Here is a 15,381-nt window from a genome sequence, read left to right on the forward strand (position 1 = left end):
AAACCTATGGTTTTTTAAGTGAATTTGCAAGGGTTTTTAAATGCTAATTCCTAACTATAACGTGTGTGAAACCTATGGTTTTTTCTGTGAATTTGTACGTTTTTTAAAATGCTAAGTTATGTATTTATTATTATATTTTTTATATATTTATTTTACAATAAACCACGTATTAATTTTTTTTTTTTTTTGGTTTTTCACCATGCGCGCACCCCGCAATTATTTAAAAAAAAATTAAAATGTTTTTTTCTGCCTTCGGGGGTCCTTCAGGGACCCCCTGACAAAGGCTAGGGGGTCAGGAACTCTCTACCCTGCCCCCTTTTCACGTTCGCCACCTTCCTTTTTCACTCTCGCACTCAAAACAAACAAAATGGCGGGGAAAACATGGCGCCCGCGTGTTGAGCGGCGGCGCGCGTCCTCAGAGAAGCTCTCCACTCCTCTCTCTCTCCCGCGAGAGGCAGTTCGCTGCGGAAAACAAACATGGTGCCAGCGATTTGAACGGCAGCATATCCTCAGAAGATTTTTTCTCCTTGCTCTCGCCACTCGGAGTGTACGGAATACGGCAGGCTTTTCACCTCCTTCGATGTGACTGCTGGATCAGCGGATGTGCCTTGGAGTCTTGGATTGGGCTCCTGCCCTCCCTTGCACCTCTGCTCCTGGGCTCTCCCTGCCGCAACGCTGGGAGGCGGCAGCCGTGGAGCTTAGACGCGGCCGCAGTGTAGCGGCTCGAGGACTCCTTCGGGGGAGAATAGTACATGGAGGCAGTAGCACTGAAATACGCGGTAAGGTGACGGGGGGTAGGACCGGCACATACTGTTCCCAGGCAAACCCTTTGTTGGAGCACTCCAAAGTTACGGTGGCGTGTGAAGGCGACTTGGTTAATGTTGCAGGACTTGGACAGACCATTTGTGGGGGGGGTTTGGGTGGGGTCGAGCCTGAAGGTTGCAAAAACCTCAACTTTGGTCAAAAGAAAGATGCTAAGTGCAAGTTACGGAAGGGGAGGGGTAGGAGCAAAGGCGGGGGAGTGAGGGGTAGAGGCAGGCACGGTACCCAGGCATCTCCGGATGACCGCGGTAGTGAGAGCGGATTCCAGGAGGAGAATGTTGTCGACCTAAAAGGACTCCAGAGAGGGTCAGCAAGAGCAGCTACTAAGGGGAAACAAGGAGAGCTAAAGCCCTCCCGCATAACCCCATCCCTGCGCTCCTTTTATAGAGTTTTGCCTTAGGTTCTGACCATTCCAAAGCCCCATCCATCTGGCCAAGACTGTGCTTCTGTATTAGTAGGTTTCCACGAGAACATGGCTTCTCCCCTAGCGGACTTAAGTCTACCTGCGGCTGGGCCAGTCTGTGGCAATCAGACGGTAGAAGATGTCAGGGCAGGGGAGATGAGGGAGCCTAACAGAGCTGTCAGTTCACAATCTGTCCAAGACTCACAATGTGACCCACCGACAGAGAAGGTAATTCCTACTGAGGTATCTGCGGATTATACAATACGTTCTGAGCAAAATCCTGTATCGTTAGATGGGACAAAGATTGTGGATGGTGGAGCGGACACTACCTCTTCTTCAATAGAATCCTTGCTAAACTCCCTAAAAATAGATATAAAACAGGGTTTTACGATCTCCGCAGAAAATCAATCTGAGATTAGGGCTGCATGCGATGTTTTGGAGCGAAAAGTGGACCGGCTCAGCGAGAGGACAGAAACTCTTGAAGACACAGTAGAAGCGCTTACAACCAATTTAGGAACTGCCCAAGAAAAAATTCATAATTTGCAAAGAGAGGGGGATGTGATCCGCGAGAGGGTTGAGTCATTGGAAAATTTTTCAAGAAGGAATAATCTCCGACTCCTGAAGATTCCTGAGGGGAAAGAAGGGAGCGACTTAAAAACCTTTGTCGTAAACCTCCTTAAAGAATCGCTTAATCTAGAAGAGTCACCAGACATTTTGTCAAGAGACATCCAAAGGATACATAGGGACCCCTTCCGCATGAGACCCGGCAGAGAAAAGCCTAGGAAGATCTTGGTCAACTTTCTGACCTATTCGATCAAAGAAAAACTCTTAACTTTGGCCCTAAAAAACAAGTCTCTAAGTGGCCCTGATTTCCTTTTTGAGATCCGCTCTGACCTGTCTAAGACCACCTTGGATCGGCAGTGGGAATTAGGTCAGAGAATGGAAACATTTCGTGCCCTAGGTGCAACAGTGCAGATGAGATTCCCTGCCTTCTTGCGTGTGATGTTCAAAAATAAAATGTACAATATTAGATCCCCTCTTGAGGCAGACGAAATGCTGGAGACATTAAAGCTTTCTCCATGAAAGGAATGAAGAGGAAAGGAGGAAATGGAGAAGGGAAAGGGTGGGAGGAAAAAAAAAAAAAAAAAAAGAGGAGAAGGGGTAACTAAATAAAAAGGGGGGGGGAAAAAAAAAAGAAAGAATTGAGAAAGTATATGGATTAAAAAAAAAAAAAGAGAAAAGTGGGCTTTCTCCGGTAGAAAAACCCATAATAGGCTATAAATTTAACCAGTACTAAATGTATTGTAACAGGGGAAAAGAAATTTAAGGTTTAGTAGGGTCACGATTAAGAGCGAATAGAAAAGGAAAAATAAGAGGATGTACTGGTGTATGATTTATTTTGCAGTTTTTTGGTGTGGTGGGAGAGGAGGGGAGGGAAAAGGAGGGTGGAGGAGGAAGAGGACGCAAAACTGGCAATACATCTGTCCAGTGTAGGTTGGGTAGGGGGGAGGTTTTTGCACAGGGTGGGAAGGGTGAAAAGAAAAATAAACCTCAAATGTTCAAGCCTAAAAGAATTTTTATTGTTAATGGCCTAGTACCATCTTTTGTTTTATGCCCTAAAAACGGTCGAGTAAGCTATGACAATATGGCTGTAGGGGATTTGAAAAAAGTAAGGGGGGGGGGACAACTGTTTGATGAAATGATACAGCTAAAATTTTTATCTTGGAATGTCAATGGCCTGCGTACTGGGAGCAGGAGAGCAAAGATTTTCCAATATTTGAGGGACTCCCCGGCACAGGTCATAGACATCCAGGAGTCACATCTCCTTAAGGGTGAAACCACAGAATTCTTGAAAAAAGAAAAATGGGTAGACAAATTTATTTGTACAGATCAATCAGCTAACATCAGGGGGGTGCTCTTCATTTTTAAAAAACAAGCAAAGGCACAAATCATGGAGTATAGGGAGGATGGGAGTGGTAGGTGGCTTATTGTAAGGGTATTGTTGGATGGCTTTCCTCTTATTTTGGTCGGGTATTACGGTCCTAACCAGGACGATCCCTCCCATCTAAACAGCATCCGAGATAATCTATTGGCTTTCCTTGACCCAGTTATTTGGATGGGCGATTTCAACATCGTCTTAAATCCGAATCTAGATAAGTCTGCTAATTCTAGAGCCTGTGTTTTATCAAAATCTAGACAGGATCTCTTGATAGCCATGTCACAACTGGGGCTTGCAGACTTTTGGAGGGAAAGGGTGGGGGATCAACTGGGGGTTTCTTTTCGAAACTTTAAGTACAAACATGTGTCCAGGATAGACTATGCTTTATTTAGCTATAGCTTAAATGATCTATTAATAGACATCCACTATCTCCCCTCACACCTTTCCGACCATTCGGCCATTCTGTTTGTATTAAAACTTGAGTCTATACATACATATACTTCTTGGTCGTTTGATCGTTCCATCCTCTTAGAAAATGAGGAGGTTAACTTCCTACGATCAGAGTCCCATCACTTCTTGGAGGCAAATATAGACTCTACGGATATACACATTATGTGGGATGCTTTAAAAGCTTTTTGGAGAGGAATTATTACAAACAGAGCCTCTTATAGAAGAAAGAAATATAGGGAGTGCATGAAGATTATCGAAGGAACCCTGGACCCCCAAACGAGATCAGGTGCAGACTTCGAAAGGTGTAGAGAGCTAAAATCGCAATTAGAAAACCTATTACAAGCTAGGGTCGCTAGGAGGTGCGAGGCGAGTAAAATCTCTCATTTTGGGCAGGCGGCTGGAAAAATTCTCGCCTGGAAAATTAAATCTGACCAAGCCCGAAACTACATCAGAGAGATCAAGGTAGAGGGGGAATCTGTCCCCCCGAACCACAAAGGACGAAATAGGTGGGGCTTTCCGAGATTTTTTTCAGGAAATCTATAGGGATGATATTCGGGAAGACAAGGCAGGGAGGGAGGCCTGGTTGGACCAAATTTCCTTGCCAAAGTTATCCCCAGAGCATAGTAGGTTGCTGGAGACAGAGATTTCCTTTGAAGAGATTAGGAAGGCTTTGGGGGAAGTAAAGCGAGGGAAGGCAGCAGGCCCTGATGGGTTACCAGGGGAACTCTATAGGGCCCTTACAGAAGAGATCACCCCGGTTTTGGCCTCCGTTTTTAATAACATTCTTTTGGAGGGCCGAGATCCCCCAAAGTCTTGGAATGATGCCACAGTGGTCTTAATACTTAAACCTGGGAAAGACCCAAAGGAATGTGGGTCATATCGCCCGATTTCGCTCCTCAACAGCGACTATAAAATCTTTACCGCTATTATGACATCTAGGTTGGGGAAAGTGATAAGCCATCTGGTTCATGAAGATCAAAAGGGCTTCATAAAGGGCAGACACTTAGCTGATCTCACACAAGATCTGGTGGGGGCGATCGATATCGCGACCACTTTTTCTCTGCCTCTGGCTGCTTTTACGCTAGATGCGACCAAGGCCTTTGACAGGGTAAATTGGCCCTATCTGGCTGCAGTAATGAAGAAATTTAATCTCTCTGAAAATTTTTGCCGTATGATTTCTTTAATATACAAGGCCCCTACGGCAAGGCTTAATGTAAACAGTTTCCTAACAGAGCCTTTTGTAATTGCGAGAGGCACAAGGCAGGGTTGCCCGCTATCCCCCCTCCTCTTTAACCTCTACATTGAACCCTTTGCACAGATTCTTAGAGAGGAGGCCACCATACCATCATTTAGCTTTGGAGGGTGGGAAAGACGGGTTGCCCTGTATGCCGATGATATCCTCATAATGACTTCAAATTTAGATCTGGCTCTTCCCTCTGTGATTAGGAAGGCTGAGGAGTTCGGAAAAATCTCTGGATATAACATAAATTCAGAGAAAACAGAGATCATGGCCTGGAATTCCCCCAATACTCAGGTAGAGGTTGTGCCCTCCATGCGGTATATTGGTATAAGAATAACTCAAGACATAAGAAATATCACCACTTATAATCTCGAGCGAGTACATAAAGAATGCCAGAAACAACTAAAGGCATGGAATAATCTCCCGCTATCCATCTTTGGGAGGACAAATCTTCTAAAAATGTCTATCCTACCCAAATATACCTTTTTGTTTAATTCGATCCCTATGGCTTTTGACACTAAACATCTACTTAAATGTCAACAAGGACTTAATTCTTTTATTTGGAAGAACGGAGCTACAAGATTGGCTTGGAAAAAGTTGAGGAGAAGGAGAGAGAAAGGAGGCTTAACGTCTCCAGATATTCAATACTATGCTTGGGCATTCCAATTATCTTACTTGAGAATGCTCCTAAAAACACCAGTGGATAATCTTAGAGGAAGGATGTTCCAAGCTATGTTGGAGGGGTCCGATCTTCCATCTGACGGCTTTCTTTTTAAGTTTGGAGACCAGAAATTCTTTAAAAAAATAAAACTAAAAATTCTTCAATCTTTGGCTAGAAGTTGGTCCACAATCAGAAATAGAATAGGGCTGTGCTATTATTCTAACTTAGCACCCATGTGGGATTCGCCAGGCACTCCCTTGTGCCTTAAAGACAGGTTGGCAGGTTCAATTAAAGAAGCTGGAATTATAAAATGGGGAGAGCTGACGGCAGGTGGGTCAATGATACCTTGGGAGACTATGCGGGAGAAAGTCGGACCAGGATTATCTGCCTTCAAGTATATGCAGTTGAATAGCTGGGTGCAGGCTTTGATAAGAAAGGGAGCCCCCCTGGGGAATTACAGCAATTTAGAAAATCTTTTGGTTACAAGGCCAGGGGGGGAAAGGAAGTTGCTTGTTGGTATTGGGCGATCTTGGAGGAGATAGACGATGACTCTAATCTCCCTGAGGTGTTATGGGGTAGTAATGTAGGCGAACAGTGCCAGCATTTGTGGCTGAACTCATTTAGTCTTCTGTATAAAATTGTGAAGCCAGCTTGGCTAAGGGGAAACCACCTTTTTACACTACATCGCGCATATCTATCCCCTCAAAAACTAGCCAAATTCCAACATGGGAAAAAATGCAATAAATGTGACCTAGTAGAGGCCTCGGATGTGCACATGTTTAAAGATTGCCCAGTTATCGGTCTCTTTTGGGAAGAGGTGATGGAAGCAATATCCTCTATCCTAAATATCACTCTCACCAGCACTCTTCCCTTGATCATCTTTGGGATTGATGAAAATATTTTAGGGCCTGCTAGATCCTTCTTGTTTTTTGCAATTTTAATGGCTAGGAGACAGATTTGCAGATTCTGGGTGGATACAGCTCCTCCAACATATACAGGATGGTTATCGTCCCTATATGAAGTTTCTAAAACAGATCTGGCTAGACCCTGCAGTATAAAAAATAAGAAAACTGCTTTTTGGGATTATCTGATACAGTGGAAGTAGGTTTACCGGGGTTTTTTTTTTTTTTTTTTTTTCCCCGGTCCTATGATTATGCCAGTCTCCCTACTCCATGGACCTACAACAAGGGTCTTCTCCGATTCTCTGGTCCAAATAGGCTGAAACATGCCTAGATGGAGTTTCTAAAGGCCGCCTTTTTTGTGTGTTGCGCTCTCCTTCTTCCGCCAATTTGTTGTCCGCTCTTCCTTGTGCAACTGTCCAAATCACACTAATGGCTTCTAGGCGGATGGGACAAGATAGCACAAAATGGTGGTTGGCGGTTTTCTTTTTTCACACATAAGGGCTGGGCAAATGAGGACCAAAAAAAAAACAAAAAAACAAAATGGCGGCCGACACTGCCTGATTTCGACCGATTCGAACGTTGACTGACATGTAACCACCAATCAGAATTACGCTCGCGCAAATTAGGCTGCGCTCACGGTGCGTGGCTATAGATATTTATGTACTTTAACTGCAATTTTCTCAGGAACTACTGAACAGATTGACTCCATATATGCAAAAGGCACATCCCTGACCTGAGGACTACCTCTTTGCCAAATTTCAAGTAATTCTGTTCAGCCGTTCGGGCTGTACCTTCAACTAAAGTTCCTATGGGAAAATGCATGGGGAAAACGCGTTTTGGGCCCCCCCTTTTTTCTCGGCACCCGCTTGACGAATCCCCCCTGAGACTTTCAGGGTAGGAGCTGAGCGGAGCGCCCCATTAGTTTTGAAAATTTCACGAGGATTCGTCAACCGGCACCAAAGTTATTCAAAATAGAATTTTGAGATTTCCTATGGAAACACGGTCCTAACTATAACTATCTACTGGAGACTGCCAGTAGATAATATATATATATATATATATATATATTACCTACTGGCGGTCGCCAGTAGGTAGTTATAGTTAGGACCCTGTTTCCATAGGAAAACCGCAACATTCTATTTTGAATAACTTTGGCGCCGGTCGACGAATCCTCGTGAAATTTTCAAAACTAATGGGGCGCTATGCTCCGCTCCTACCCTGAAAGTCTCGGGGGGATTCGTCAAGCGGGGGCTGAGAAAAAAGGGGGCTCCCAAAACGCGTTTTTCCCATGCATTTTTCCATAGGACCTTTAGACACAGCTACAGCCCGAACGGCTGAACAGAGTTACTTGAAATTTGGCTGAGAGGTAGTCTACAGGTCAAGGAAGTGCCTTTTGTAGGTCTGGTGTAAATCTGTTCAGTAGTTCCTGAGAAAATAGTATTTAAATCAATATATATATCTGTGGCAGCTTACCGTGCGCTTACCGTGCGCTTACGGTAAGCTTACCGTACGCGTACGGTGCCGTGCGTAAGCTCAAATCTGATTGGTTGTCACATGACTGTAAACATTCGAATCGGACGAAATCAGGAAGTGTCGGCCGCCATTTCGTGTGTTTCACACAGGAAAAAAAAAAGGGAGATAACTTGAAAAGGGGGCAAGGACGAGAGTTACAGACCCCCTAACATTTGAAAGGGGGTCAAAGAAGGACAGAAAAGTTAAAAAAAAACATTTATTAATTTTAAAAAAAAATCGCGGGGTACGCGTACGGTAAGCTTACGGTAAGCTTACCGTACGGTAGAAAAAAAAAATAAAAAAAGAAATAAAATTCAGATTTAAGTGTTTAGATATTAGGGGGCTCTAAAAAGAGCCGTTGTGTTTATGAAGTGATTTTTTAGTGGTACCTACAAGTAAGTACCGATGCAGAGTCTAAGGTTCAAGAGGAAGACTCTGTTCCCTTCATCAGTGAAGTGTACACCATCTCCTCTATAAATGTCTTGCATGTCGTAACGCAAGTTGTTGTGGTAAATGGAACCCATACCATAGTCTCGGAGGAAAGCAGAAACAGATTTGTTGACGTGCTTTCTTGCTTTGTCAATCTGCGGACAAAAATGATTGGACCAGTTCCATTTTTGCCTTTGGCATATGTTAGAATACACAAAGGCAGTTTTAGGGAAAAGTGAAAACAGTTGTGCAAAGGTCTCCTTCATAAGCATTTCCAGACCTACCCCAGTCAAAGTGCCTAGGTCATTGCCACCACAGTGCACTATTATGAGGTCAGGGTGTTGGATTTGCATGAAGGGTTTCACCAATGGCATCAATTGGTGCCACTTTAACCCTCTCTGACCAATCCATTTAATGTCTACATTTGGCAAAGCAAGGTCTCTCACCATACCTGTTTTCTCTGCATACTTTTCACTCCAGAAGACATAGCTGTGCCCTACAATCCACACTGTGAACATCTTCAAAGGAGAACTGGATGCACTCAGGAGGTGTATTTCAGTAGAATGGGAAAAAGAAATGAAACACATTTTGGAAATGGAGGCATACATATTTTTTTTAAATAAAAAGAACTCATTGGCTGTTTCATACCATTCTACACTAAAAACTAGGCTGTATGTGTCAATTTATAGAAGCATGTTTTGTATTGGTACAGAAAAATGTGTTACTAAAGAACAGTACTATGGATTTGCTGTTAGGTTTGAAAAGTCAAGCACTCTTGCTCTTTGGAAATGAAACATTGTGTGGTGAACTTCTGACCTAACTCCACACAGCAGTGTTCCATGAGCTGTTGCTATGGTAGCAGGCAGAAGTCAAGTTGGGGGAAGGGTACTAGGCAGAAGTCAAGTTGGGGGAAGGGTACTTTTGGAAAAGGGTTGGTTTTCAACCAATATGTATATGTGTGGAAAAAGAGAGGGAAACTTTGCCATTATCTGGTTTTGCTGAGAGGAGAGAGGTGTACAGAACAGAGATCCTGGCTCTGATAATCTGCTGTTTGAGTGCCACATTTCTTTCACAACTAACTAATTTTAAAGGTGAGTTATGAGTTTGAGAGGGGATGTATGTGGTAAATTAAGAAATGAATAATAGAATTGGAATTCCTTTTGTTGAAGTTGTGTATCATTTTGTGTTTTGGGAGAAATTTAAATGTAAGGAACATGTAAAATAATATGGACTATGTTTTCACCATAAATTAAGGTGTTCTGGTATAAATGAGGAATACTTTTAGGGTTTGAGGTTGCAGTCAGTAATGCAAATACATTCAGCATCACTAAGGCTGGTTGCCCTTGCTGGAGTGTAGTCAGTCACCCAGGTTACACATGTTGCTGGTCTCAAAAAGCTGTTTGGACATGTGCTGTTTTCAGAATCTGAAAAGTGGATTCAAAATGTGTCAGACTGTAAAAGTACTTATCACTTGGCAAAAAAAGAGTAGTAAGTGTGCTTTCAAATTGGCAAAGAAATTTCGTTTTCTGACAAATATCAAACCATGACTCTGTGTGCACACAGGAATTGTTTTTAGATATTTAATTTGTGATGATGTTATTGTGATTTTCACTTGTAGGAAAGGGGTACATAGTATTTTAATATTTGAAAAGATCATAAAAAATGTAGTAATACATTTAAATAAAATAAAGGAATTTTTTTTTAGTTTTTTTCAGATATTGCTGAAGAGCAGTGAACAAAATTTAAGATGCCTACAAAATCCAGACTAAGGAAAAACCACAAAAAAAAACTATATTTGAAGACAACTGGAGAACCTAAGTTAGTTGGAGATGCTCATGTTGGGAAAAAGAGAAGGTCTTCTGGTAAGCAGACAAAAGATTTTTTAAACAATATCTTCAAAAAAAAGAAAAATGTACAAAATGTCTGTACTGGAAAGAATGTTTTAAATAGAAAACAACAGGAAAAAATTGAGAATTTAGTTAATGCAAATATACCTTCAGAAACAATAAAGATTAACTTAAAAAGAAAAACAGCGTTTAAAGAGATTCGTAGAAAAATGTTTCAGAGAAGAGTTATGTCCAATTTGATAAAGGATGTGAAGAAATATAAGAAAAAAGCTAAATTTTATAAGAGAAAAAAAGAAATTGAAGCCATTGCAGCAAAGGCTTTAGAATTAAAAAGGAAACTATTCATTTTAATTTTGAACAGGATGCGTACATTAGATAAAATGGTCAATGTACTGAAATCACAAAGCAAAAGGAAAAGACTAGTGAAAAGAACAAACTTTTGTAAAGTGTTTTTAGGAGAATGGATGCATAGTTCAAGTAGTGAACCTTTTTTTAATGAAGAGAGTTATTTTCAAAGTAATAGTTTGCTGCATGCAGTTGACACCAGAGGTCGTGCTTATGAAGTGAAAAATGGTTGTATAATGGAGAAGGAGAAAATGGTTCCAAGAGATGAGGAACAAGTGATGGCGGATGAGGCTATGGGGAGACGTCCTAAAGCCCCAGTGTACACTTGGAATTGTAGTAGTATTTGCACTGTGCGTCAGGAATCTATTGATAAATTTCGTGAGTTTCTAAGAGAATATAGTAAAAAAAGTGTTAAACAGAAGATTAAGGTACTTCAAAGTCTAGATCCATGCAGAGTGAGAGAGAATACTGGTTTGCAGGGACATTCTCTGGCTTGTCTATCTAGAAAAGTGTGTAAAAGTGTTTTTCATCATTTTAGGATGCTGGCTGTTCATCATACTGAAATGAGAAAGTTTGTGAGACGATTGTATTTTGCTAAAAGTCCAGCAATAAAGTTAGATGAATTGAATAGAGCTCTGTTCCGTGGATCGGTATCAGATGTAGAGAAGGTTACTGATGAAATTCAGTTTTGTTACTTTGGTCCAGAACAAGAAAGTGCAGAAAAGGACACAGTAAATGAGGAAGAAGTGGAAGAGAATGTAGAACCCTCTGTGAGTAAGAAATTTAATGATCACATAACAAAATTTGGAATAATCTCTAATGAAAGACCAAATATTACTTGTATTTGTTGCCGCAGAACTCACTATAGAAATCAAACCAGGAATGTTGATCTCTACAGAAAAAGTGAAAATGAAGATAATTATAAGTGGAAGGATTTTGCCACATATATATTTCTTGAAAATTGTTTTGAATTGGGTGAAGATCAGCGTATTTGTAAATACTGTTACAACAAGTTAGAAGAAAATAGAATGCCGACCAGAGCTGTACATAATAATTTAGAATTGGATGCTATTCCTGCCGAACTTTCTGAATTAAATACATATGAGTCTATACTTATTCAATGTGTTCATCCGTTCCAGACCATAGTACGTATGGAGCCCAAAACTGGTAAATTACCTCCTTCAGATTTACTGAGAGGTTTAAAAGGTAGAGTGGTGTATTTGCCCTTGGATTTGAAAAAAAAATATGGAAACTATTGATGCAGATACTTTGGAAACTGAACCATTAGTTATTCTGGTTAATGGTGTACCTACAAAGAATAAGAAGATTTGGCAGGAGCTGGTAGATGTACGGAAAGTACAAAGAGCAAATTTGTATTTGAAAAGGAATAACAAATGGTATGAATCAATTTATATAGAAGAAGAAGAAGAAGAAGATTTACAAGAAGACACAGAAACACCAACTGGACAAATTGAAAAAGTGGACAAGTCAAAGGAAGAAGAAATTTATGAACATTTTAGCATACATCCTCTTCATTCAAAAGAAGTTATGGGAGACAATATTGATCTGTTTCAGATGAAGAAAGCAAAAGGAACTCCTGTGAGTGTATGGGAGGAGAGCTTGGAAGCTCGATGTTTTCCCCAGCTGTTTCCTACAGGAAAAGGAGGACGATACGATGAACGTCCAGAACAGATTCCAGCTTCTGAGTATCGAACTACAAGACTATATGCAGAAGATCCAAGATTTCGACAAAGTATTCCTTATTTGTTCCATCTTTTATTTGAAAGCGACTTGTCTGCATTATCATATGCAGTAAATCACATTTTAAAAAGTGGAGTACATTTACAAAATGTGTCTGCTAAGGATTTTATGGAGAAAGTGCAGCACCGAGATGATCATTTGGAAACACAACTGATCAATCTGATGGCTTGTCAGCGTGGGACAAATGAATATTGGTACCGACGCCATGGTGAATTAAAATGCATGTTACGGAATTTAGGAAAACCAACATGGTTCCTTACCCTAAGCTGTGCTGAGTACGCTTGGGATGATTTACTGGATTTTCTACGAGAGGCAAATTCAAACATTAAAAACATCGAATACAAGACAGCAGGAGAACTGTGCTCATTGGAGCCGGTTAATGTTTGCAGATATTTCAATCATAGATTTGAGGCTATGATGTCCTTCATCTGCAATAAAAAAAATCCACCTCTTGGAGAAGTAGTAGATTTCTTTTGGAGAAAAGAGTACCAGGCAAGAGGTGCTCCTCATATTCATATGCTGTTGTGGATCAAGGATGCCCCAAAGTTTGGAACAGATACTGATGAAGCAGTGTGATCTTTCATTGAAGAATATGCAACATGTGCTATACCAAAAAGCACAGAAGAGAAAAAGTTAAAGGAGCAAGTTTTACGTTTCCAAAGTCATCGGTGTGGAAAATACTGTCGACGGAAATACAAGAGCAAAGATAAATACTACACTAAATGTCGATTTGGATTTCCTAGACCTGTTCTTTCAAATGGAAGAGTAAACAGTTTTATGTCATCTGTGAGACATACTATTACAAGAAAATCACCTAAGAATACCTACAACCTTAAAAGAAAAGAAGAATCAAAAAATATAAATGACTACAACCCAGTCATTTTATCCATGTGGAATGCTAACATGGATATACAGTATGTAGCTGACAATTACATTGCTGTTGCTCGATATGTAACGTCTTACATTACTAAATCAGAAAAAACTGAATTGAAAGAAATGTGGGAAGAGATTTCTCACGAGAAGACTGTCAGTAAGAAGCTGTACAGTTTCAGTTTAAAGATGTTATCACATCGAGAAATTGGATCCTACGAATGTTCAGATAGGTTATCTTCTGCAAGTCTCTACTCGAAATCACGAAGAATAATTTGGGCAAGTTTAGGCCTTGCAGCAATGAGAAATCGGGTACTGAAATCTGTTGGAGAAATTGAATATTTGGCCGAGACTGACCCAGAAAGTACAGATATTTTGAAATCAAACATGTTGGACACATATTATCCCAAGAGAAGTCTTCATCTAGAGAACATGTGTCTCTATGAAGTGCTGCAGAACTACATTTATTCACGGAAAGCCACAGAAGACATCAACAATGGAAAATATAAAGTCATTGGTGAGGAAGGATGTTTGGTGAAGCAAACAAAAGGAAGTTTGATAAATCACAGGAAGCTGAGTTGCGACACTACTGACAAAAAGGAATTTTACTACTTGGCTCTTTTACAGCTGTTTAAACCATGGCGTACAGAGGACGAACTACTGGGAGAATATCAAAGCTATGAAGATTCCTTTAATGCTTGCAAAGACAGCATAGAATGCAGTACTTTCACAAATTATGTGCAAATGTTAAATGAAGAAATTGAGCAGGAAACTACAATTGCAGCTGAAGTAGCTAGAGACAGTTCTCAAGACAGCCAAAGTTCTGGAACACTCAGTCAAGATCCCCTAGGACAACCTATCGTTGAAAATGAAGCTGCAATAGCTATGACTGAAGTGGAAACGGCTATGAATCAAGCTCAAGAAGAATTTATAGACTTACCAAATTTGGAAAGACAACTGAATGAAGAGCAGCAACAAATTTATGAAGAGATCAGAAACAAAATTGATCACGGATTACTACATGAAAAAAAAGAGTGCTCATGCACATCATTTCAACCAATCAGGATGTATGTAAGCGGACAAGCTGGAACTGGAAACAGTTTCTTAATAAAAGTCATCAGAAGCTACCTACAGCAAAAAACGGATTCAACTTTGTCTTGTGTGGTTACTGCTCCAACTGGGTTAGCAGCATATAACATAAAAGGAATCACCTTACATCGTTTGCTAATGTTACCAGTGGAGCATGAGAACAAAATACAATACCACAAGCTAACTGGAGAAGCATGCTTGGAAGTTTCAAGAGTATTGAAGAAGATGCAAGTTCTCATTATTGATGAGGTGAGCATGGTATCAAACTTAATGCTTGCCTTTGTGCATTTAAGAATGCAGCAAATTCTAAGGACAGACTATGATGTGTTATTTGGTGGAAAACATGTCATAGTTTTTGGGTCTCTTCTACAGCTTACTCCAGTTAAAGGACAACCAGTGTTTAATACTGTGACACATGAAGACACAAAAAAGTCATTGGGAAGCATTGGTAATGCAAATATTTGGTCCTTCTTTGAGTACAAGGAACTTACTACTAATATGAGGCAAGCAAACGATGAAGAATATGGAAGTATTCTGAAAGATCTTCTTGTAAATGAAGGGACCACCTCTAAAGTGATTAAGGTCTAGGAGTAAGAGGGGAAATCAACAATAATATATAAAGAAACTCCTCTGTGACCTATATTTCTTTTGTGATAGATTTAATCAAAGCATGGGTTGACCAATGATTATAGACCTAAATATTTTGCATGTTAAATCATTTTTACTGAAACTTTTTGTTTTTTATAAAAATATATTCTTTTTATTCATTTCACAATATCATTTTTGTTATGTATCAATCTTCATTATTTTCTTACTTTGAATAAATCATTTTCCATTCCTGTAAACATATACACAAATATTTCACTGAAATCTGTGAGACAACAAAGCCCTACTCAGACAATGATCAACAAACAAGTCCACACTCATTGCTCAATTATACTCTCATTCATACAGCACACTTATACTTTGTGGGTATAGGAAGTATCAGATTGTCAGAACTTCTTCAATAGTTGGTTATGGTGGAAATAACCTAGATAGGTCTGGGCGCACGTGGTCTACGCGCGTTTCGGTGGGATGTCAAGAAATGAACCACCTTCATCAGGACCTCGCC

General features: G+C 40.4%; 1 protein-coding gene across 1 annotated transcript in view; it reads left to right on the plus strand.

The window, feature by feature from the left end:
• EPB41L4B (erythrocyte membrane protein band 4.1 like 4B) overlaps nucleotides 1-15,381 on the plus strand; it is a 729,970-nt gene that overhangs the window by 659,376 nt on the left and 55,213 nt on the right. The window lies entirely within an intron of this gene.

Source organism: Triturus cristatus, chromosome 5_2, assembly GCF_964204655.1.
Source record: "Triturus cristatus chromosome 5_2, aTriCri1.1, whole genome shotgun sequence".
Taxonomy (NCBI): Eukaryota; Metazoa; Chordata; class Amphibia; order Caudata; family Salamandridae; genus Triturus; species Triturus cristatus.